Genomic DNA, 21,629 nt, shown 5'->3' with positions numbered 1-21,629 from the left:
AAGATCAAATCCCACGTACCCGGCCACATAACTTTCCTAAAGCAATCTAAGGCCGTGCGTACGGTGCCCGCGACGGCGGCCAAAAACACATGCATTGCCGCCGCCGCGTGCGCTTATAGTGACGCGACGGTGCGTCGCAAATTTGGTAGCTGGCAATATTTGATTTTTCAAGAGTTGTCGCCTCATGTGACAGTCCCTGAACCAATCAAATGCCAGTACGCCCGCGCCGCCGCAAAGCGAAATGTAACTTTCGCTGGTGGCGTCGCCCGTCGCGGGCACTATACGCGCGGCCTTACAGTGTGCTTATAGTTTACAAATTCTTTAGGCCCCTGAATGGGGGGTGTTTGCCAATAGTGTCATTTCCCCTTATCCCCCCTGTCCTTATCAGAGAGGTAATAAAGATAAGGGGAGGGGGAGAGAGGGGGCTCTGCCTGTGCAAACTCTTGTAGAACGCACAGTGACGTCAGACCGAAGGGAGCAGCCGGAGATCAAACCCCCTCCCAAGTCTCCGCTCACACTGTGCTTACATAGTAACTTTAAATAATGATTTAGAAGTACTTATAGGTGTCAAATTTGGTAAGAAAGGGGGATAGACTCCAACCCCCCCCTCCCCCAGTTGTAACCCATTAAACATGTCGCTGTCATTAGTGCACTTTGCTCCTGAGAGGGATTGTCCCTTTAATTGCCAAATATCCTGGTTATTGTGCATGCTAAACGTATTGTCCCGTACAGTGGGGCGAGGGGCCCTCTTTTGACCCTTACCAATGTCACTGGCTTCTTTAGAGCCATTCGCTCTCCTTCTTTTTAAAGCCGCGGTGTGACTATAAGTGGGTGCTTGGCGCGCTTTATCCCAGTATGTGTTCATGTTACTTTGCCAGCATGGCAACAATAACCATTTACTTGTGCCTTTCAGGACTGACATAATCGCCTTATAGCGTTAAGACGTTGTATAAAGATGGTAAAAATCCAGCTTCCTTTGTGTTTGCCGGGAAATGTGACAGAATTAAAAATACTTGTCCAGCTTGTGTAGAGAAATCCTCGTTCTGCCCCATTTATAGACCAGTTCATGCACTTAAAGCTTCTTTTTTTTAAACATAGGATTGAAACTGGGGGTCTCCGGAGCTGAACCCCATTAATTTCAGCTCTAGGGTCCCCCTGCTTCCGGAGATAATTACCCCCATCTTTAAACAGCATCACACAGGGCTCACTTTCAGGTTTCGGGGGGGGCGGGTTGGTGTGGGGCTTTTGGGGGTGTTGCCTTTTTTTTTTGACCAAAATATTTAGAGAGCCCCAACACATACATGAATACACCCCGCACATACATGAATACATACCACACACACACGAGTACACCCCGCGCACACACGAGTACACCCGCGCACACACGAGTACACCCCGCGCACACACGAGTACACCCCGCGCACACACGAGTACACCCCGCGCACACACGAGTACACCCCGCGCACACACGAGTACACCCCGCGCACACACGAGTACACCCCGCGCACACACGAGTACACCCCGCGCACACACGAGTACACCCCGCGCACACACTAAGCCCTTCATCTTCCCCCCCCTCGCCTCTCACTCCGTCCTTCCCCCCCCAACAGTCTCTCACTCCGTCCTTCCCCCCCCCCAACAGTCTCTCACTCCGTCCTTCCCCCCCCCAACAGTCTCTCACTCCGTCCTTCCCCCCCCCAACAGTCTCTCACTCCGTCCTTCCCCCCCCAACAGTCTCTCACTCCGTCCTTCCCCCCCCCAACAGTCTCTCACTCCGTCCTTCCCCCCCCAACAGTCTCTCACTCCGTCCTTCCCCCCCAACAGTCTCTCACTCCGTCCTTCCCCCCCCCCACCGTCTCTCACTCCGTCCTTCCCCCCCACCCCCAACAGTCTCTCACTCCGTCCTTCCCCCCCCCAACCGTCTCTCACTCCGTCCTTCCCCCCCCCAACCGTCTCTCACTCTGTCCTCCCCCCCCCCCCCAACCGTCTCTCACTCCGTCCTTCACCCCCCCCCCAACCGTCTCACTCCGTCCTTCCCCCCCCCCCCCCCCAACCGTCTCTCACTACGTCCTTTCCCCCCCCCCAACCGTCTCTCACTCCGTCCTTTCCCCCCCAACCGTCAACCGTCTCTCACTCCGTCCTTCCCTCCCCCCCCAACCGTCTCTCACTCCGTCCTTTCCCCCCAAACCGTCAACCGTCTCTCACTCCGTCCTTTCCCCCCCAACCGTCAACCGTCTCTCACTCCGTCCTTCCCCCCCCCCCCCAACCGTCTCTCACTCCGTCCTTCCCCCCCCCCAACCGTCTCACTCCGTCCTTCCCCCCCCCCCCCCCTACCGTCTTTCACTCCGTCCTTCCCCCCCCCCTACCGTCTCTCACTCCGTCCTTCCCCCCCCCCCCCCTACCGTCTCTCACTCCGTCCTTCCCCCCCCCTACCGTCTCTCACTCCGTCCTTCCCCCCCCCCCCCAACCGTCTCACTCCGTCCTTCCCCCCCCCCAACCGTCTCACTCCGTCCTTCCCCCCCCCCCTACCGTCTCTCACTCCGTCCTTCCCCCCCCCCCCCTACCGTCTCTCACTCCGTCCTTCCCCCCCCCCCCCTACCGTCTCTCACTCCGTCCTTCCCCCCCCCCCTACCGTCTCTCACTCCGTCCTTCCCCCCCCCCCTACCGTCTCTCACTCCGTCCTTCCCCCCCCCCCAACCGTCTCACTCCGTCCTTCCCCCCCCCCCAACCGTCTCACTCCGTCCTTCCCCCCCCCCCCTACCGTCTCTCACTCCGTCCTTCCCCCCCCCCCCCTACCGTCTCTCACTCCGTCCTTCCCCCTCACCTCTCACTCCGTCCTTCCCCCGCCGTCGATCACTCCGTCCTTCCCCCCATTCGCTGGCGGAGACGCGTACTTACAGGGATAAGTGTGTGGGCACTCGCACTGTAAGACCATTTAGAGATTGTTTCAAAATAAATTATAATAATAAAAAAAAATTCTTGTAAATAAAATTTCTGCACTTTCGATTTGTACAAATCTCTTCCTTAATGCGTCCGTCCGTCCGTCCGTCCGTCCGTCCGTCCGTCATTTATTTAAAGATCTCTCCTGCCGCCCTTTCCGACGCGCTTTTTTTATTATTTAACTAATCAGGTGCTTTGTTTAAGCCGATATGAGCGTTGGAAATATTAAGTGTCCGGGAGCTTAAAATGGAGCTCTCCCCAGAGCCTGGAGCCGAGTTATAGGTTACCATGGTAACCTCAGAAGCGATGGATTTCATCATTTTACCATTTTTCACACTAAACATTCAAATGGCCGGCCGTGCGTGGGGGCAAGACACTCCGATAAGTGACGCGTGTGCCGGCTTCCTGAGAGGACCGCGGCTTTAAGGTGAATATGTGAAGCTGGTTGGCGCTGTTGTGGAGAGCAGCCATTGTTGTATATCCCATCCATGCTTTATCCCAAAGTTAAAGGAAACCTTTATATCGGACTGCCGGGGCGCTGAGCGCGTGTGCGTCGCAGAACTCCCCACTTCTTTCCTTTTTGTTACCTGTATGAGTAGCAGGGGGGTCTCATCAAGTATTTTCCGGTCTGGGGTCCACAGAAGGTGGTACCATCACAGACTCGGGGAAACAAAATGTCCGTCAAAAGCTCCCCTGTCACAGGCCGCGCTATCCCTTGCGCTTCCGCTTGGCCCGCGTGATGCGGGGGGGGGGGGGGGGGGATAAGTAAGCAGGACACGCCAATGCTACGTTTCCTGGTGCGTACCTCGGAAATGAGGGGTCTCCGAGCTGGAATTCCCACGATTCCGCTGTGAGGACCCCCTGCTCCCCACTGATATAAATGAGGGGGTCTCCCCTGTGAGGTCCCTCTGCTCCCCACCCATGTAAATGAGGGGGTCTCCACTGGGGGGTCTCCGCTGTGTGGACCCCCTGCCCCCCACCCATGTAAATGAGGGGGTCTCCCCTGTGAGGTCCCCCTGCTCCCCACCCATGTAAATGAGGGGGTCTCCCCTGTGAGGACCCCCTGCTCCCCACCCATGTAAATGAGGGGGTCTCCGCTGTGAGGTCCCCCTACCCCCCACCCATGTAAATGAGGGGGTCTTCCATGTGAGGTCCCCCCACCCCCCACCCATGTAAATGAGGGGGTCTCCCCTGTGAGGACCCCCTGCTCCCTACCCATGTAAATGAGGGGGTCTCCCATGTGAGGTCCCCCCACCCCCCACCCATGTAAATGAGGGGGTCTCCCATGTGAGGTCCCCCCACCCCCCACCCATGTAAATGAGGGGGTCTCCCATGTGAGGTCCCCCTACCCCTCCACCCATGTAAATGAGGGGGTCTACCATGTGAGGTCCCCCTGCCCCCCACCCATGTAATTGAGTGGGTCTCCCATGTGAGGTCCCCCTGCCCCCCACCCATGTAATTGAGGGGGTTAGGAGCTCGACCTTCAGCTGATCAATGTCATGTTGCTATGAATTGATGAACCGAATTGTTGACCTTTAAACAAATGTAACTGTGGGAAGCAAAGATTTGACTGCTTTTTGGACATTTGAAAACATGAGACCAAATGCCTTTTCTTCAGAAAAAAAATAGAACTGTTTCGGAAGTACACGATCTTTGAAGTGGGTGATCCCGACTGCAAGCCTAGCTGGGGCTCCCTCCTTGTGGCCTTGGGCGAGTCGCTGCATCTTGCGAGGCCTGAGACCCGCTCTTAGGGCGGGGCAGGGACTCGCTGTGCCTGTCACATTCTATGCGCAGCGCTGAGTACACTGCCCGGAAGAAATATTAACCCTAAGAGAGAGTTCATTATGGGGTCGCTCTCTCGTGTCGTTTCACAACGCTGCCATCGGTAGCACCGAACACAGCCAGGATCATGGGGGCACGGGGCTGTTACAGGGGGCTGCAGGCATGTGGGTGTCTCTCCTTTAGCCTGCCCGAACGTGTTGTTATCGGCCCTGTGTACGCACGCAGCCGCCTGTCCCGGGCAGGGGGGGGGGGCCCTCTTGTATTGACACGCTCAGGTATGGCGGCTCTGTTTGGGGAGAAGGAGAGCAGAGAACACGCAGAAATGGCTCTCTCCGGGCTAAGTTCTGTTCTGCCGAGTTGCCTTTATTGATCTTGATTTTGTGTTCGATCTGGTAATTTTCTGGTTTCCTAGCAAATAAGCATCCTACCTGTGAGCACATTCACACGTCTGACAGGTCCGCAGCCTGCGCTTCCCCATTATCTCCGCATACAGCGCTTCTACTGCAGCCAGGGATTCTGGGTAATGACCTGCAAATGAGCACAGTGCGTCACTCTTTGCTTCTTGTCCAGTTTAACACGGACGACCCTATAAGCCAGGGGTGGCCATCTCCCGTTCTCAAGGGAAACCAGCAGGTCTGGTTGTAAGGATATCCCTGCTTCAGCACAGGTGACTCGGTCGTTGATTGAGCCAGCTGTGCTGAAGCAGGGATATACTTAAAATCTGACCTGTAGGTGGCCCTGAATTTAGGTCATGCCTGCCACATTACACAATGTTTCAGCACAGCCTGGGATAAAGAAGTGTAGAGCCAGTAACCTGCTCACAGACAGTTATTTCAACCTTTTGGGTCCCCATGCGAGGCTGGTTACTGGCTATGCAATGTGACGCTCATACGCGGGTATCAAGTTTTCTGCTTTTCTAGAAATATACCACTTTTAAAGCCGCAGTTCAAGCAATATCCTACATGTGTTTTTTAATCACTTCTGTACTGTGAGAAAATACTTGTAGCATTAAAAAAAAAAAAGTTTGTAATGACATTTTAATGTATTCTAATGTGACAAGCATTTTTGTTTCTATAGCAATCATTTACAAAGTCACACCCTCTTCCCCTTCCGACAGGCTTTGAGCCCTGCCCCCTCTCTAGCAGTGCACCAATTGTATCTCGTAACGGCCTGGTCACATGATCTGGGTACTCTTGTGGAGCCCTAACAGTGGATGAAATAACCCCCGCTTCAGCGATCGATCACCGGAGAACGGATCGATCGGCAGCCCAGCTAATCACGTGTCAGTGCACAGATTGTATTGATGCGCATACGGAATGGGGGGAAACGGCAGCTTTAAATGCGCCGTGTAGCAGGACTCCCCCTTGTGGACGCGTGTGGTCACTGCGGACGTGGCACGTTCCCTGCACTCCATGGCCAGTTTGAGCTGCCCCCAGCCACGCTCTGGAAATATTAGTGTGACTTGTTTGTTTTATGATGTCTGCGGTTATACTTGTTCACGACGAGGCTTTCGTGGCTTTCGTGGCCTCCGTGTAAGACGGAAAGGAAATGCTCACTCTATACAGCATTAAAGCTACAGAGCGGGCTTATATAGAGTAAGGGCTGTGTCCCCTGCCCATTCGCACACGCAGCGCTGCACTCACCGTCACTATGAAGACACCGCAGTTACAGTCGGCTGCACAAATGACAGTGACATGTTTAAGTGCTGACAGCTGGGTGATTGATGGTGTTTGCACCCAAATCTCACACCGATAAGTGTTGTTTTGTTTTTTTAACCATTATTTAAAGTTATTATGTAGACACGGGGAGCTGAGACTTGGGAGGGGGTCAGATCCCCTCCGGCTGCTCACTTCTGTCTGACGTCACTGTGCGTTCTACTAGAGTTTGCACAGGCAGAGCCCCCTCTCTCCCCCTCACCTTATCTTTATTACCTCTCTGTTCTCTGATAAGGGGAAATAAAACATTGGATTGACAAACGCTCCCCTATTCAGAGGCACAAAATAAATTACTAGGGCTTAATTACTCCCCCCCCCCCCAACAAAATAGCAGCCCACCTTTGCTTTTTGCATGATTAGATTTGTCTAAGGAAATTATTATTTAGCAAAATGCACCCTTATAGAGGCCTCTAGTTAGATTGTAAGTTCTTTGGGCCAGGGACTTCTTTGATTCATCTGTTATGTTTGTTGTCCCTTTTAATTTATTTTATATCTACTGTTGTAGTTTGCAACCTTTTTACAGCAAATAAAAAATAACGTCTCGGGCAGGTCTGTAACTCTGCCTTTCCCCATTATCTCTTAGCATTCAGGGCTTTCACTGCAGCAAGGGATTCTGGGTAATAACATGCAAATGAGCACACATCGTGACACTCTTTTTTGCTTCTTATTCATTTTTAACGTGGATCCTTAACCTTTTTTAAGAACCGCAGAAACCCCTTAACTAACGCGTGCCACAGCCCCTCCTGCACTTGCTGGTCCTGTGGCCTCTCGCCCCGTAGCCGGTTCGGGGGCCCAATAATGAGGTGTCCTCTTCCTTTTCTCTTCCTGTGGGAGCGTGAACGCGATGTCCCCTACACAAACAAGTCATTGGATTGTCGCGTATCTACTGCCCCTGGATTGCCAGATCCCGTGACTGAATAGCAACGTCCTGTGTGTGTGCGTGTGTGTGTGCGTGTGTGTGCGTGTGTGTGTGCGTGTGTGTGTGCGTGTGTGTGTGTGTGTGTGTGTGGTCGGTCTTTCAAAATGGCCGGTGACTTTGCATTAGCCCACCTCTCTAACCCGTCGGAAGACATCTTGCTGCGGGTTGGTTTTGTATAAAAAAAGAGATTTCCCTATCATAGATCATTTATAGATTTATTTTTACCGTATAACCTTTTTCTTTTTTTTTAAATCTTGGCGGCTCGTATACTCAGCCGTGTCGGATATTTCTCGGGGACGAGCGAGCGCGCGTTCACAGAATGCCAGAGATCCCCAGATTGCTTCTTTTTTTTTTTTTTTTTAAACAACCGCTATATTGTGTAGGAATTCCCGGCGTTTTGGTTCATTCGTGTCTGTTCCATACGATCAGCGTTGACTTGTTGTCATGAAGATTTATGGTGTTTTTGTAATGCGAAATGCGTCGGAAACACCTAGATTTCCTGCTTTTTTCTTTCCCAAAAAGGCTTTTTTGAAAATTAAAGCCGTGAACCCCTCTTCCGCCCACCTATGAACCAAGAGATCCCCTGACGTTTAGCAGCGTCACTCAAAGCTCCGGAACCCCCCCGCCCCCTAATTTTCATAAATATGATTTTTTTTAAATACATTTTTTCCAGTTCAAAGATGGCTGCATGAGTCACCCAACCGGCATCTGCTATGTCATGGCTTTCTGTTGGCTGCCAGAGGGAGGCTGGCACCAGAGTCCGCTGTGGAAGTTCCTAATACCTTATAGTGTTTCTAATAAGGGGATATACATACACACACTACTACTACTTTAACTCCTTCCGTGCCCTAAGGCTGTGCAGTGCGTTTCAAGAAAAGTGGCACCCCTGGGACCTCTGACGTACACCGTACGAAAGGTAACGCGATCAGGAAGTGCCGGCGCGTCCGTGGCCACGGAGGTGACGCGACCATCTGGCACTGCAGGGGTTAAACCGAGAGCGAGAACACCAGGGCTAGCGTTTGCCACGGAAATGAGAGGGTTAATATCGCCGCGCATCGCTGAGCCACTGAATGAGCAATAACGCACAATGGGGCGATGGGACTGGAGCGGGGTGCAGGGCGACACCCCAGGTGCGATCCTAACCGCCCTTTTTACCTGGAGAGTGTGTCCGGTATCCTTAACCCTTCGGTGCCACTGTACAGAAGAGAGAAACATCTGGTTTTCCATCGACGCTGCGTGTTCGCTGCGGGGGGTTGTGGCTCATATGTCACTGCGTGTAATGGGTTTACGAAAGGCTTTCATTGGGAGCACAGTGGGGCGGAAGCTTCGTGATACACAGAGGCCCGTACGCACTAAACGCTTTCCTTTATTTGTTAGTTATAGGGTTAAAGCGGGGGGTCTCCGGGGCTATCGAAATGGCAGCACTTAAATGTCCCACGGGCCAATAGGAAGCCGTGACGTCATCCCTTGCAGCTCCCTATTGTCTCGCATGACTGGGATATTTAAACCCGCAGAGCTGCTACCGGCGCCCCCTGCGGAGGTCAGTATCTCGGGAAGCAAGGGGTCCTCGGAGCTGAAATTAATGGGGTTCAGTTCCTGAGGCCCCCTGCTTCAATCCTATAACTATAGCAAATAAAGGGAAGCAGGGGCGCTGCTTTAACCCTTAGTCATTTGAACGGGAGTTAAGACGTGCTAAAGCATAAGCGCTATTTAGTAGATATGGGCTATAGGACCATTATTCTTTATCCAGGGAAGGGTTTTTTTGGGGCCGTTTTCTTCCGAATCTCCCCACTGACTACAATGGAGCTCTGCGGCCGAAAAATGGATTTCCTCGTCACCGTGTCCGGGGTATATTGAATTATCCGCGTACCCTCCAGCTCCGGACTCCCATCACTTCCACATCACGCGACCGCTGGTGCCCGGTGCCAGAGGGGAAATCCTCTCCCGTTTGGATCGGGCCGCCCCCTTGCCCCCCCTGCCCATGCTTTACCTGGGACCACTGCGCAGGTTAGAGACGTAGTCCCTCTTAGGACCAAGATAAACCCCCAAGCAGTGACACATTAAAGGGTTTATATCTGGGTGATGGACGCCTGCGAGTATTTGTAAATAACATTTGTAAATGTGACACGCTGAAATTTGGGAGAGGTTGGATATGTGTGTGTGTGTGTGTGTGTGTGTGTCAGTGTCAGTGCATTCAACAAGAGTTTGCATGGGCAAAACCTCATCTCCACCCCTTCCCTATCTACATTGACTCCTTAACTGTGACATGGTGTTGGCTAGAGGTTGAGTAAACACTTAATTGAGCAGAGCTCCCCCCCACTCCCAATTTCCAAAGAAACTAAATGTTTGCTACTCGGACACACCGGGAACTGCAGCTGTAAGTTCTGTATTCAGGAGTTGTGTTGTCATTTAAAAAAAAAAATTGGTTGCAGCTTTTTGCGAGATGATTACATGATGTTTGTTTGTTTTTTTGCAAACTATTAGGGATTTTTTTTTAAGGCTGACTGCATGTTTGTTACAGTTTGTTCTCTCCCCCTCCTACACCAAAGAGGGGAGCGCACTGCGGGGGAGGGGACGGCTTTGCAAGAGTTTCTGCTCATTACCCAGAAGCACTAGCGGCCAAACCGTGGCCAGGCACGTTGGGCGTTAAAAACGGTGTTTCCGGCGGACCAAACGCTGCCCTCGCAGCGACGAGAGCCTAGAGATAGCGGTGCCTCCCGCAGTGTCCCGATCTTCATCTGGAAGCCGTTGCCGTTGTGCAATCCTTGCTTCTTTACCCCCCGGGGCTCGTCTGCGTGCGAGGAATTCACAATAAACAGCAATTACCCTGCAACCTCCCCCACTGCAGGCGCTGGCATAGGCTGTTGGAATGGAAGCAGGGAATTTATTGGGGGGGAGATCACCATAGTAGGGTTACCATTCGAAAATCCCAGTCCTTAGGGCAGACTTTGTAGGCCCTGTCTTGGTCCCGTGGGTGGGTATTCCCTGTTGACTCTTTTGCTGCCGTAGTGTCCAGAAAGGGTTGATCTGGCCCAGGTAAGGGTTACTGCAAAGTTAGTAGAGTTGGGTAATCCTATACATGTGGGTTGGGGCTGAGATGAAATGCGCCATTGCTCCAGAATTTCCCATTAGGATTTGGATTTGCAACTAGAGCTGGGATAGTGGCCGTACAATCCAAATGTAATTGTCACTTTAACGGCGCTGCGAACTTTGTCTTGTGGGGAACCGTCCCAGGTGGCGTCCGACTCGCTTACACAGGGATATCAACTTGGATGGACTTGAGATCCGGGAGATTTGGGGGTTCCCGGGCCAAAAAGATGACATTTCATTAAAAAAAAAAAAGGGTTGCATTGTTTTTTTTATCTGCTACTCTGTTGGACGTTAACTCCAAAATCAGTGGTGGGGGGGGCACAGCACCCTGACTGAGACACCTCATTTAGTGCCCTCTCCACCTTTAACACCCATCTTAAAACTCAGCTCTGTAACGCAGCATATGGGTAGCCCCGCTGGCTGATACTATACATCTCGGATGCACCGACCGTGGCCCCTTCCAGACGCACTAACCCGAACACCCTCCTACTGTCTGTGTACGTTCTCCCTGCGTACCACTTAGATTGTAAGCTCTTCGGGGCATTTATTTATATTGCGACGCCCTATTCCATAGCGCAGTACAGTGGGATCAGGTGATAATAAAATATCGGTAATGTACATTGGTGCAGTAGGTGAAGAGCGGCATTGGGACCTTTCAGCTCGGCCATCTCGCCGCAGGGGGCCGCTAACCGCCGGCCGTGTCACTACCAACAGAGGGATTAGTGTTAGTATTTGGGGTTCATTTAAGGGGTCTATGGTTAGGGGTTTTAGGGTAACGGGTTAACAGGTTACTGTTAGGGGTGTAAGGGGTTAACCGGTTACTGTTAGGGGTTTTAGGGTAAGGGATTGAGGGGTTTTGGTTAAGGGGTTAGGGACTTGCCTTAGCGGTGACACAGGCGGTGTTTAAATGCCGGCAGCTGATTGGCTGCAGCGAGATGGCTGTGCCGAATACTCTAGACCGGGTAAGGAGAGCCCTGCCCCAAGGAGCTTACAATCTAGGGGGCAGGAAGAATGGAAACATGAGGTACAGGGGGAAGAGACATCAATGGGCTTTACTGGCCTAGAGGGTGATTGCAGCTGGTAACCCAACTGCTGAAGTGTCTTTGTAGCTTGCCAGCCGAAAGCCGGCACCGGGTCACGTGATGGCCCTAACGTGCCCACATTGTGTGCGTGTGTTTAGATCGCAGCCACCCTCCTTGTGGCATGAAGCTATCCTCTCCGTGCGAGAGAATATTTCCGCCCCATTCATTCAGATAAAGCGGACCTCTTCCCCAGCACCAGGAAGCTGCCTCACTGCATATGGAGTAGGGGGGGTTTTGAGAGCCGGAGTCACCGGGGAGGGGGAGATGCTGTATGGACCTCCGAGAGCTCACGTTACGAATGGGTGTTGAGCGGCTGAGCGCTTTCACTTTCCCCCCAGCACGCACGTCACTAGGAAGGGCTGCTCCCCGGCATGGAGCTTCTCCCTGCTCTCCGGCTGATCCCTCCTCCTGCTGCTGCCCTGGGCTTCTGCCTCTTCTCACACACAGTGAGGGCGGGGCAGTGTCCCAGAGGTTCCTTCCTGGGCTCACCATATTCCTCTCCCTGACTGAGGTGTCCCGGGCAGGGCAGGGGGGGGAAGCCGGGGTCCCAAACAGCTGCTGCCCCTCACTCTGATTCTTATACAGTGCAGCTTGGATTAGGAAGCATTTTAATTCTTTTATTTTTTTTTGCTGGCGTTTTTTGATTTTTGTACTTATTTTTCCCCGCTTTTTGTGGAAGCGCCTCTAGCACTATTAACAGATCGTGGCGTAAATATTTTTGTGGCGGGTTTGGTGTAGAAGAAGCCTTGATTTCTTATTAAGACCAAATGGATTTGCTGCGTCTAACCGCCCGGTAACTCGTTTTCTAGACGGCTGCTGAATATTTTGATATCCTGTGATTTTTCGCCCCCTTTTTTGGCGGGGGTTGTATTGCTTTTTTAAAGACACTTTTTTTTTTTCCGTGGATGCGTTTTTTTTGTAGCCGCCCTTTCCCCGCTGTGCATGGGACTTCTGTTACCGGGTATCATTGCACTACTAGTTTTTTGGCAGCCATACAGTGTATCAGCCGGCAGTATACGAGTAACGATTCTGCCTGCTAAACGCCGAGCACATTATTTTGTCCTTTTAAACCCGTAACGGGGGAAAGCGAAAAATCCCCGTTCTGAATGTTTTGAAGAAAGCTTCGATTTCATCTGCTTTCCCCCAAATCTTTCATTTTTGGGGGGGAGGGCGGCTGAATTCAGAGCTCACCCTACCCAATCCTCGGCTCTGCTACTGTATCTCTGCGGTCATTTGGCTGGGAAACAAAGGGGAATGACGCTGTTGGAAGCAGAACAGGCAATTGTGGCCCTCCACACAGGTAAGACCTTTGGGGGGTCAATTCTCTACGCGCCGGAAGTAGCCGCCCGGCCAAAAAAATCACCCTTTAATACCTTTTATGTTCTCTCCCATGCTGACCCCGCGATGGTCAGTGAACACACTCCAGTTGTCGGTATTGGAGAAGTATTTGAAGATTGGCCAAATCCAGTCTTCAAGGGGCACCAACAGGTCAGGTCATTGACAAAGCCACCTGTGCTGAAGCAGGGATATCCTTAAAACATGACATGTTGAGGACTGGCGTTCCCCCCCCACACCCCCCCCAGATATAGAGCTTCATTGTAGTAAAAGATGCAACAAGATAAGGCAGCGTAATACATTATCGGAATAAGCGCTTCTTAAATGGAAGTAAACATTAGGGAAAGGGGTATCTCCCCTGAAGAGCTTACAATCTATGTTTTAACTTCTTTGCCACCAGGGCAACGCATTACAGAACACCCACAATACTTGACACACTAACTTTAGCTTTGAAGCAGAGGTCCGGGCCGCCGCCCCCGTTTCATGGCTGGGAAGTGGGGTTCCCAGGGGTTGAGCCCCGTTAAAGTCACCTGTAGGGTCCCAAGATACTTACCAAAAAAAGTTGCCGCTGGGAAGCACCGTCGTGGCTCTCGCCACGCGTGACATTTTGTACCCGCGGTTTTGTGTCCCCTGGAAGGGATGTGAACGACGGCAGCTTTCCAGGTCTGTGTCTCGGGAACCAGGGGGGTCCCCGAAGCTGAAATTAACACGTTCAGCTCTGGCGGGGAGGCGGGGGCTGCTTACCACCTATGTCAAAGGGGGGCTGGGGTAAAGTAAAATAGCAGAGGGATGACTACTTCTTTAATATTCACATTGGTTCTTCACTTCACGACGCCAATTATCCTGACCCCTAAGAGTGAATGGGCCTCTTATATTGGGCCTTATTCAATATGCATTAAAGCCACTTCCCAGTGACGATGGCTCTATTGAAACGAAAGGGACTTAAATCTTCTCCTGCACGGGGAAGGCGGCTTCAGAGCGTATTGCATCACAGCCTGTGGGGTTATTCATTGTGTGTGTGTCTTAGTTTGTTTTATATAGTGCCCACAGTGTACTCTGTGCTTTACAACACGGAGAGACAACCCAATACAGAGAATTCTAATACAATAAGGGCAACAACATGTCATCCCGTCTGACGAAGGGTCTTGTGACCCCGAAACGCTTGTGACCATTTTGACCCAGGGGGCCATGTCTGCCAGCCCCAGTACTCGCAGAGCGCGCGTCCTTCACGCGAGGAATACTCTGCATGGATACAGGGCGTGGGACAGTGTTGTGATATGACCAGGTTCATGTATTGAAGGGAATATTGTGCTGCAGCACTGTGTTCCGTTCTTATCTCCGTGAGTTAGGGGGCTGAGTTACAGCTCTCTAACCCGTACCATAAACCAGTGTGTCTGTAACCCTTTTTGTGTCAAAGAACCCTTTAACTGTATTGTGAACCCCAACCCTCTCTAATAGCGTGTCTGAGATCAGATGCATTGTAAGGAACCCCAACCTCTCTAATAGCGCGTCTGAGATCAGATGCATTGTAAGGAACCCCAACCCTCTCTAATAGTGCGTCTGAGATCAGATGCATTGTAAGGAACCCCGACCCTCTCTAATAACGCGCCTGAGATCAGATGCATTGTAAGGAACCCCAACCCCCTCTAATAGCGCGTCTGAGATCAGATGCATTGTAAGGAACCCCAACCTCTCTAATAGCGCGTCTGAGATCAGATGCATTGTAAGGAACCCCAACCCCCTCTAATAGCGCGTCTGAGATCAGATGCATTGTAAGGAACCCCAACCTCTCTAATAGCGCGTCTGAGATCAGATGCATTGTAAGGAACCCCAACCCTCTCTAATAGTGCGTCTGAGATCAGATGCATTGTAAGGAACCCCAACCCTCTCTAATAGTGCGTCTGAGATCAGATGCATTGTAAGGAACCCCAACCCTCTCTAATAGCGCGTCTGTGATCAGATGCATTGTAATGAACCCCAACCCTCTCTAATAGCGCGTCTGTGATCAGATGCATTGTAAGGAACCCCAACCCTCTCTAATAGCGTGTCTGAGATCAGATGCATTGTAAGGAACCCCGACCCTCTCTAATAGCGCGTCTGTGATCAGATGCATTGTAAGGAACCCCAACCCTCTCTAATAGCGCGTCTGAGATCAGATGCATTGTAAGGAACCCCAACCCTCTCTAATAGCGCGTCTGAGATCAGATGCATTGTAAGGAACCCCGAATTCTTCTGCATTTGGTACCATTTTCAAACGACCTGACAGTCGCAGGGAATCCTTTGTGCAGCCCGGGGAACCCCTGTTAATAAACACTGCCATAGTTCCTCAGTGAGAGAACCCATTTAAAAGCGCTAAGTGTGTGTGTGTGTGTGTGTGTGTGTGTGTGTTCTTGGCTGCGTGCCTTGTTTTTGTTGTATTAAGCAACAAACTATATCAGACAATAGAAAAGGATATCCCTGCATGTCCATTGAACTGCTATGGTGCCGATCGGGGCACGATCGCAGGGAAACTCATACTGACTTCAGAGGGAGCTGTTCCCGTGTGCGGGTACCATCCATGATTGCTACACGCAGGAACCGGAAGTCATGGGGAGTAGGCAGAAGTTAAGGTATCATCCTCAAAATACATTGAGCAGCCCACATGGCTATATTTTGCATGCGTGTGTCACGCATGTGAGGCCCTTTACATGTTGCGTGCTTCTCCAGCTCTGATGTTGCAGTCACATATTGGATTTGCAGTAACGTGAAAAGCACTCGGGCATGTAACATCCATTCTCCTGTCACCACACGTTGTCTCCGGACACATTGCGCTGACGCCCCCCTCTTTCCTGGCCTCATTGCGCTGACGCCCCCCTCTTTCCTGGCCTCATTGCGCTGACGCCCCCCTCTTTCCTGGCCTCATTGCGCTGTCGCCCCCCTCTTTCCTGGCCTCATTGCGCTGACGCCGCCCTCTTTCCTGGCCTCATTGCGCTGACGACCCCCTCTTTCCTGGCCTCATTGCGCTGACGACCCCCTCTTTCCTGGCCTCATTGCGCTGACGACCCCCTCTTTCCTGGCCTCATTGCGCTGACGCCCCCCTCTTTCCTGGCCTCATTGCGCTGACGCCCCCTCTTTCCTGGCCTCATTGCGCTGACGCCCCCCTCTTTCCTGGCCTCATTGCGCTGACGCCGCCCTCTTTCCTGGCCTCATTGCGCTGACGACCCCCTCTTTCCTGGCCTCATTGCGCTGACGCCGCCCTCTTTCCTGGCCTCATTGCGCTGACGCCGCCCTCTTTCCTGGCCTCATTGCGCTGACGCGCCCTCTTTCCTGGCCTCATTGCGCTGACGACCCCCTCTTTCCTGGCCTCATTGCGCTGACGACCCCCTCTTTCCTGGCCTCATTGCGCTGACGACCCCCTCTTTCCTGGCCTCATTGCGCTGACGACCCCCTCTTTCCTGGCCTCATTGCGCTGACGAGCCCCTCTTTCCTGGCCTCGTTTGTCAATTCCAGAATATGCAAATAACTCCCAAAGGGCTTTACATTGAAGGAAGCCCGTGGCACTCCTCCTCCGAACTGCATATACCACTTCCAGTGTGTATTGTACACGTAAGGCCGTTTAAATGTCCGGGGAGAACATTGGTAACTTCACGGAGTATGTTGGGTCACGGGAGCTACAAAAATAACACTGCTCCTCTCCGGAGGAACCCTCTCTTTCAAAACAATATAAAATATAGAGTGTGTGTGGGGGGAGTGTGTGTGTGTGTGGGGGGTGTGTGTGTGTGTGTGGGGGGGGGTGTGGGGGGGGGGGGGGTGTGGGGGGAGTGTGTGTGTGGGGGGTGTGTGTGTGTGGGGGGGGGTGGGTGTGTGTGGGGGGGAGGTGTGTGTGTGGGGGGGGGTGGGGGGTGTGTGTGTGTGTGTGTGTGTGTGGGGGGGGGGTGTATTTTACACCATTGGACCTGCTTCTTGCTGGATATGAAAGCAGATATAATTATCAGTTCTCGGGTGCGCGTTGTACAAGGGAATGCCAACTAAATTCCCAAAATATTGATCAAATTCCAATAAAAGTGTCCCCCACACTCAATCGTTCATCATAGAAACTCCCATTTATTGCAGATATCAGCGGGCGACGATTCCGATCACCGCGGCCCTTCGTCAGGCTGAGATATGGCGTCTGAGACGATCTCACCAGCCACGATCGCCCGAAACGTGGCTTTGTTCACCGTTTCCCGCTGCGATCTGCAATGAGTGTGTGTGTGTGTGTGTGTGTGTGTGTGTGTGTGTGTGTGTGTGTGTGTGTGTGTGTGTGTGGTCGGTGCTGTGAACACTGGGATTAGTAAACATATTTCGGTGGGATTGCTTCTTTTGGGGGCACTGCCTCATGGGGTGGCAGTCAGACAATAAAAGTTCTAGATATCAAGCTGAAGCGTTAGGAAAGCCACTAGCATACAGGAAGTCCTCGCTATCCAACGTGTCACTTTACAACGAATGGCATATCCAACGCTTTACAATGCCACCTCAAGGGCCGTTTTTCGACGCCGGAATGCGTTATCTGACGCTCACCGCCGCTGATTAACATGGAACTCACGTTACACCGGTATTACGGATACGGTGGGTAACCGAGGACTGCCTGTAGTTGGTAATATTATTTAAAATGCTCCCTCTAGGACAGGGCTTCCCAAAAATTGGTTCTTTGACCACCAATGACCATCAGAGATGACATTGGTGGTGGTCCCAGGCGCTCCTTAAAATGTATTCCAGGCAATAAGTGGGGCGGTCACTGTGCCATTTATATTTTGCTATAGCTCCAGAGATTGTGTGCAGCCGGAGAGAATGCAAATCAGAGGCACTGGAGCAGTAGAGACAGGTAGGATGGAGAGGAGGCAGGCCTGGCAGAGGTGTGTGTGTGTGTGTGTGTGTGTGTGTGTGTGTGTGTGTTTCTATCTCAGGTAGGATGGAGAGGAGGCAGGCCTGGCAGAGGTAGGTGTGTGTGTGTGTGTGTGTGTTTCTATCTCAGGTAGGATGGAGAGGAGGCAGGCCTGGCAGAGGTGTGTGTGTGTGTGTGTGTGTGTGTGTTTCTATCTCAGGTAGGATGGAGAGGAGGCAGGCCTGGCAGAGGTGTGTGTGTGTGTGTGTTTCTTTCTCAGGTAGGATAGAGAGGAGGCAGGCCTGGCAGAGGTGTGTGTTTCTTTCTCAGGTAGGATGGAGAGGAGGCAGGCCTGGCAGAGGTGTGTGTGTGTGTGTGTGTGTGTGTTTCTTTCTCAGATAGGATAGAGAGGAGGCAGGCCTGGCAAAGGTGTGTGTGTGTGTGTGTGTTTCTTTCTCAGATAGGATAGAGAGGAGGCAGGCCTGGCAGAGGTGTGTGTGTGTGTGTGTTTCTTTCTCAGATAGGATAGAGAGGAGGCAGGCCTGGCAGAGGTGTGTGTGTGTGTGTGTTTCTTTCTCAGATAGGATAGAGAGGAGGCATGCCTGGCAGAGGTGTGTGTGTGTGTGTTTTTCTTTCTCAGATAGGATAGAGAGGAGGCAGGCCTGGCAGAGGTGTGTGTGTGTGTGTTTCTTTCTCAGATAGGATGGAGAGGAGGCAGGCCTGGCAGAGGTGTGTGTGTGTTTCTCAAATAGGATGGAGAGGAGGCAGGCCTGGCAGAGATGTGTGTGTGTGTGTGTGTGTTTCTTTCTCAGATAGGATAGAGAGGAGGCAGGCCTGGCAAAGGTGTGTGTGTGTGTGTGTGTGTGTGTTTCTTTCTCAGATAGGATAGAGAGGAGGCAGGCCTGGCAGAGGTGTGTGTGTGTGTGTGTTTCTTTCTCAGATAGGATAGAGAGGAGGCAGGCCTGGCAGAGGTGTGTGTGTGTGTGTTTCTTTCTCAGATAGGATAGAGAGGAGGCATGCCTGGCAGAGGTGTGTGTGTGTGTGTGTTTCTTTCTCAGATAGGATAGAGAGGAGGCAGGCCTGGCAGAGGTGTGTGTGTGTTTCTTTCTCAGATAGGATGGAGAGGAGGCAGGCCTGGCAGAGGTGTGTGTGTGTTTCTCAAATAGGATGGAGAGGAGGCAGGCCTGGCAGAGGTGTGTGTGTGTGTTTCTTTCTCAGATAGGCTAGAGAGGAGGCAGGCCTGGCAGAGGTGTGTGTGTGTTTGTGTGTTTCTTTCTTTCTCGGGTAGGATGGAGAGGAGGCAGGCCTGGCAGATGTGTGTGTGTGTGTGTGTGTTTCTTTCTTGGGTAGGATGGAGAGGAGGCAGGCCTGGCAGAGGTGTGTGTCTTTCTCCTTGCAACACCTGAACCAAGCCAGATTTGTGGAGTAATCAGTGAATTATCATGTACATGTTCCCACTCGGGGCCTGCACTCTGCTCCTGCTAATTAAATACTAGTTGCTTAGGCAGCGGAGATCAGTTTTTCCCACTGAAACGCTCTCGTAATGTACAGTACAGTTTTGTAACCGTATATGGTACAAATGTTATAAATACTTGCAAAATGGTGAAATAGAATATTTTTTTACATCTTTAAATGCATTTAAAGTGACATTGCGGCCATGTTCTGTGTGTTCGCCCCTTAAGGACCCCCCCCCCTGTTTATCGTGACTGCGAGGGGCCTGGCTAGGTGATCCCAGCCAGAGATTCCCATCTCTCGGGGAAGTATAGGGAAAGATCGGAGATGTACAGACGGGGGATGAATGATGTTCCAAGACTCCCAAGGGTTATTTTTATATTCTGCATCTGGGAAAGGCGGTGGGTCCGGGGCCGCGGGCGGAGATGTGCTTCAGTATGTTTACATAGTGCAATCTTTTGAGAAGGAGGGGGGGGGGGGTTAAGATGAAATCACAGTTTACATGACGGGCTGTGAAAGGAGGCTTATGTTTGTATATTTAGAAACTGGAATCCATCGAGTACAGGAGATCGGCCGGGTGACGTGTAGGGTCACCCGTAGGATTCCTGGGAATTGGGACTGGAGCCCCTTTGACTCGGGCTCCAGCAGATGGAGTTGATGAGCGAGGCAGGATGGGGTGTTGTTGGGGAGGGGGGTCACTAGTTGTCGGGAGGAAGGGGGGCGTGAGTTGCCGTGGAGGGGGTGGGGCGTGAGTTGTCGGGGAGGGGGCGTGAGTTGTAGGGGAGAAGGGGGGGCGAGTTGTCGGGGAGGGGGCGCGAGTTGTCGGGGAGGGGGCGCGAGTTGTCGGGGAGGGGGCGCGTGAGTTGTCGGGGAGAAGGGGGCGCGAGTTGTCGGGGAGAAGGGGGGCGCGAGTTGTCGGGGAGAAGGGGGGCGCGAGTTGTCGGGGAGAAGGGGGGCGCGAGTTGTCGGGGAGAAGGGGGCGCGAGTTGTCGGCGAGAAGGGGGGCGCGAGTTGTCGGGGAGAAGGGGGGCGCGAGTTGTCGGGGAGAAGGGGGGCGCGAGTTGTCGGGGAGAAGGGGGGCGCGAGTTGTCGGGGAGAAGGGGGGCGCGAGTTGTCGGGGAGAAGGGGGGCGCGAGTTGTCGGGGAGAAGGGGGGCGCGAGTTGTCGGGGAGAAGGGGGGCGCGAGTTGTCGGGGAGAAGGGGGGCGCGAGTTGTCGGGGAGAAGGGGGGCGCGAGTTGTCGGGGAGAAGGGGGGCGCGAGTTGTCGGGGAGAAGGGGGGCGCGAGTTGTCGGGGAGAAGGGGGCGCGAGTTGTCGGGGGGGCGCGAGTTGTCGGGGAGAAGGGGGCGCGAGTTGTCGGGGGGGCGCGAGTTGTCGGGGGGCGCGAGTTGTCGGGGAGAAGGGGGGCGCGAGTTGTCGGGGAGAAGGGGGCGCGAGTTGTCGGGGAGAAGGGGGGCGCGAGTTGGCGGGGGGGCGCGAGTTGGCGGGGGGGCGCGAGTTGGCGGGGGGCGCGAGTTGTCGGGGAGAAGGGGGGCGCGAGTTGTCGGGGAGAAGGGGGCGCGAGTTGTCGGGGAGAAGGGGGGCGCGAGTTGTCGGGGAGAAGGGGGGCGCGAGTTGTCGGGGGAAGGGGGCGCGAGTTGTCGGGGAGAAGGGGGGCGCGAGTTGTCGGGGGAAGGGGGCGCGAGTTGTCGGGGGAAGGGGGCGCGAGTTGTCGGGGAGAAGGGGGCGCGAGTTGTCGGGAGAAGGGGGCGTGAGTTGTCGGGGAGGGGGGGGGGAGCACGAGTTGTCGGGGTGTAGGGTAAAAGGTCCCGTTCGATGAGAGAGAGAGCCGCTTCCTCAGTTAGGCCGGGACAGCTGTCCAGTCTCTTGCCCGCAGTGGCGGCCCTGGGGACTTGCATTAACTCTTAAACAAATCCAGCCACCCACTATAGTGTCATTGAATTTGTAGCAAGATTCAATCGCCGTCATAGGTGCAATCCACAGTGACTGACCCAAAACAGCATTATCTGAAGAATGTAACACATGAATTGGCGTCCTTTAACAAACCTAACCGTGCTCATAGCAAAGATTTGATTGGTTTTAATTTTTGGCAAGTTGATTTGAAATTTCATTTTTCGGGACCTCTGAATAGGGGGGGCTTTTGTCAGTCAAGTGTTTTCTTTCCCCTTATCTCCCCCCTTATCTCCCCCCTTATCTCCCCCCTTATCTCCCCCCCTCCTGTCCTTATCAGAGAGGTAATAAAGATAAGGGGAGGGGGAGAGAGAGGGGCCCTGTCTGTGCAAACTCTTGTTGAACGCACAGTGACGTCAGACAGAAGGAAGTGGCCGGAGGAAATCTAACCCCCTCCCAGGTCTCCGCTCCCCGTGTTTACAGAATAACTTTAAATAATGGTTTAAAAATACTTGTGTGAAAAATCTTCTGGATGTCGCCCCTTAACCCTGTCACTGCCATTAGTACACTTTGCCCCTAGGA

General features: G+C 52.9%; 1 protein-coding gene across 1 annotated transcript in view; it reads left to right on the top strand.

Moving 5' to 3' along the window:
* Positions 1 to 21,629, top strand: part of MRTFA (myocardin related transcription factor A) — a 105,616-nt gene that overhangs the window by 17,585 nt on the left and 66,402 nt on the right.

This window comes from Ascaphus truei, chromosome 17 (genome assembly GCF_040206685.1).
Source record: "Ascaphus truei isolate aAscTru1 chromosome 17, aAscTru1.hap1, whole genome shotgun sequence".
NCBI lineage: Eukaryota > Metazoa > Chordata > Amphibia > Anura > Ascaphidae > Ascaphus > Ascaphus truei.
The sequence above is the reverse complement of the archived record's forward strand: the minus strand, read 5'-3'. Positions and strand labels throughout refer to the sequence as shown.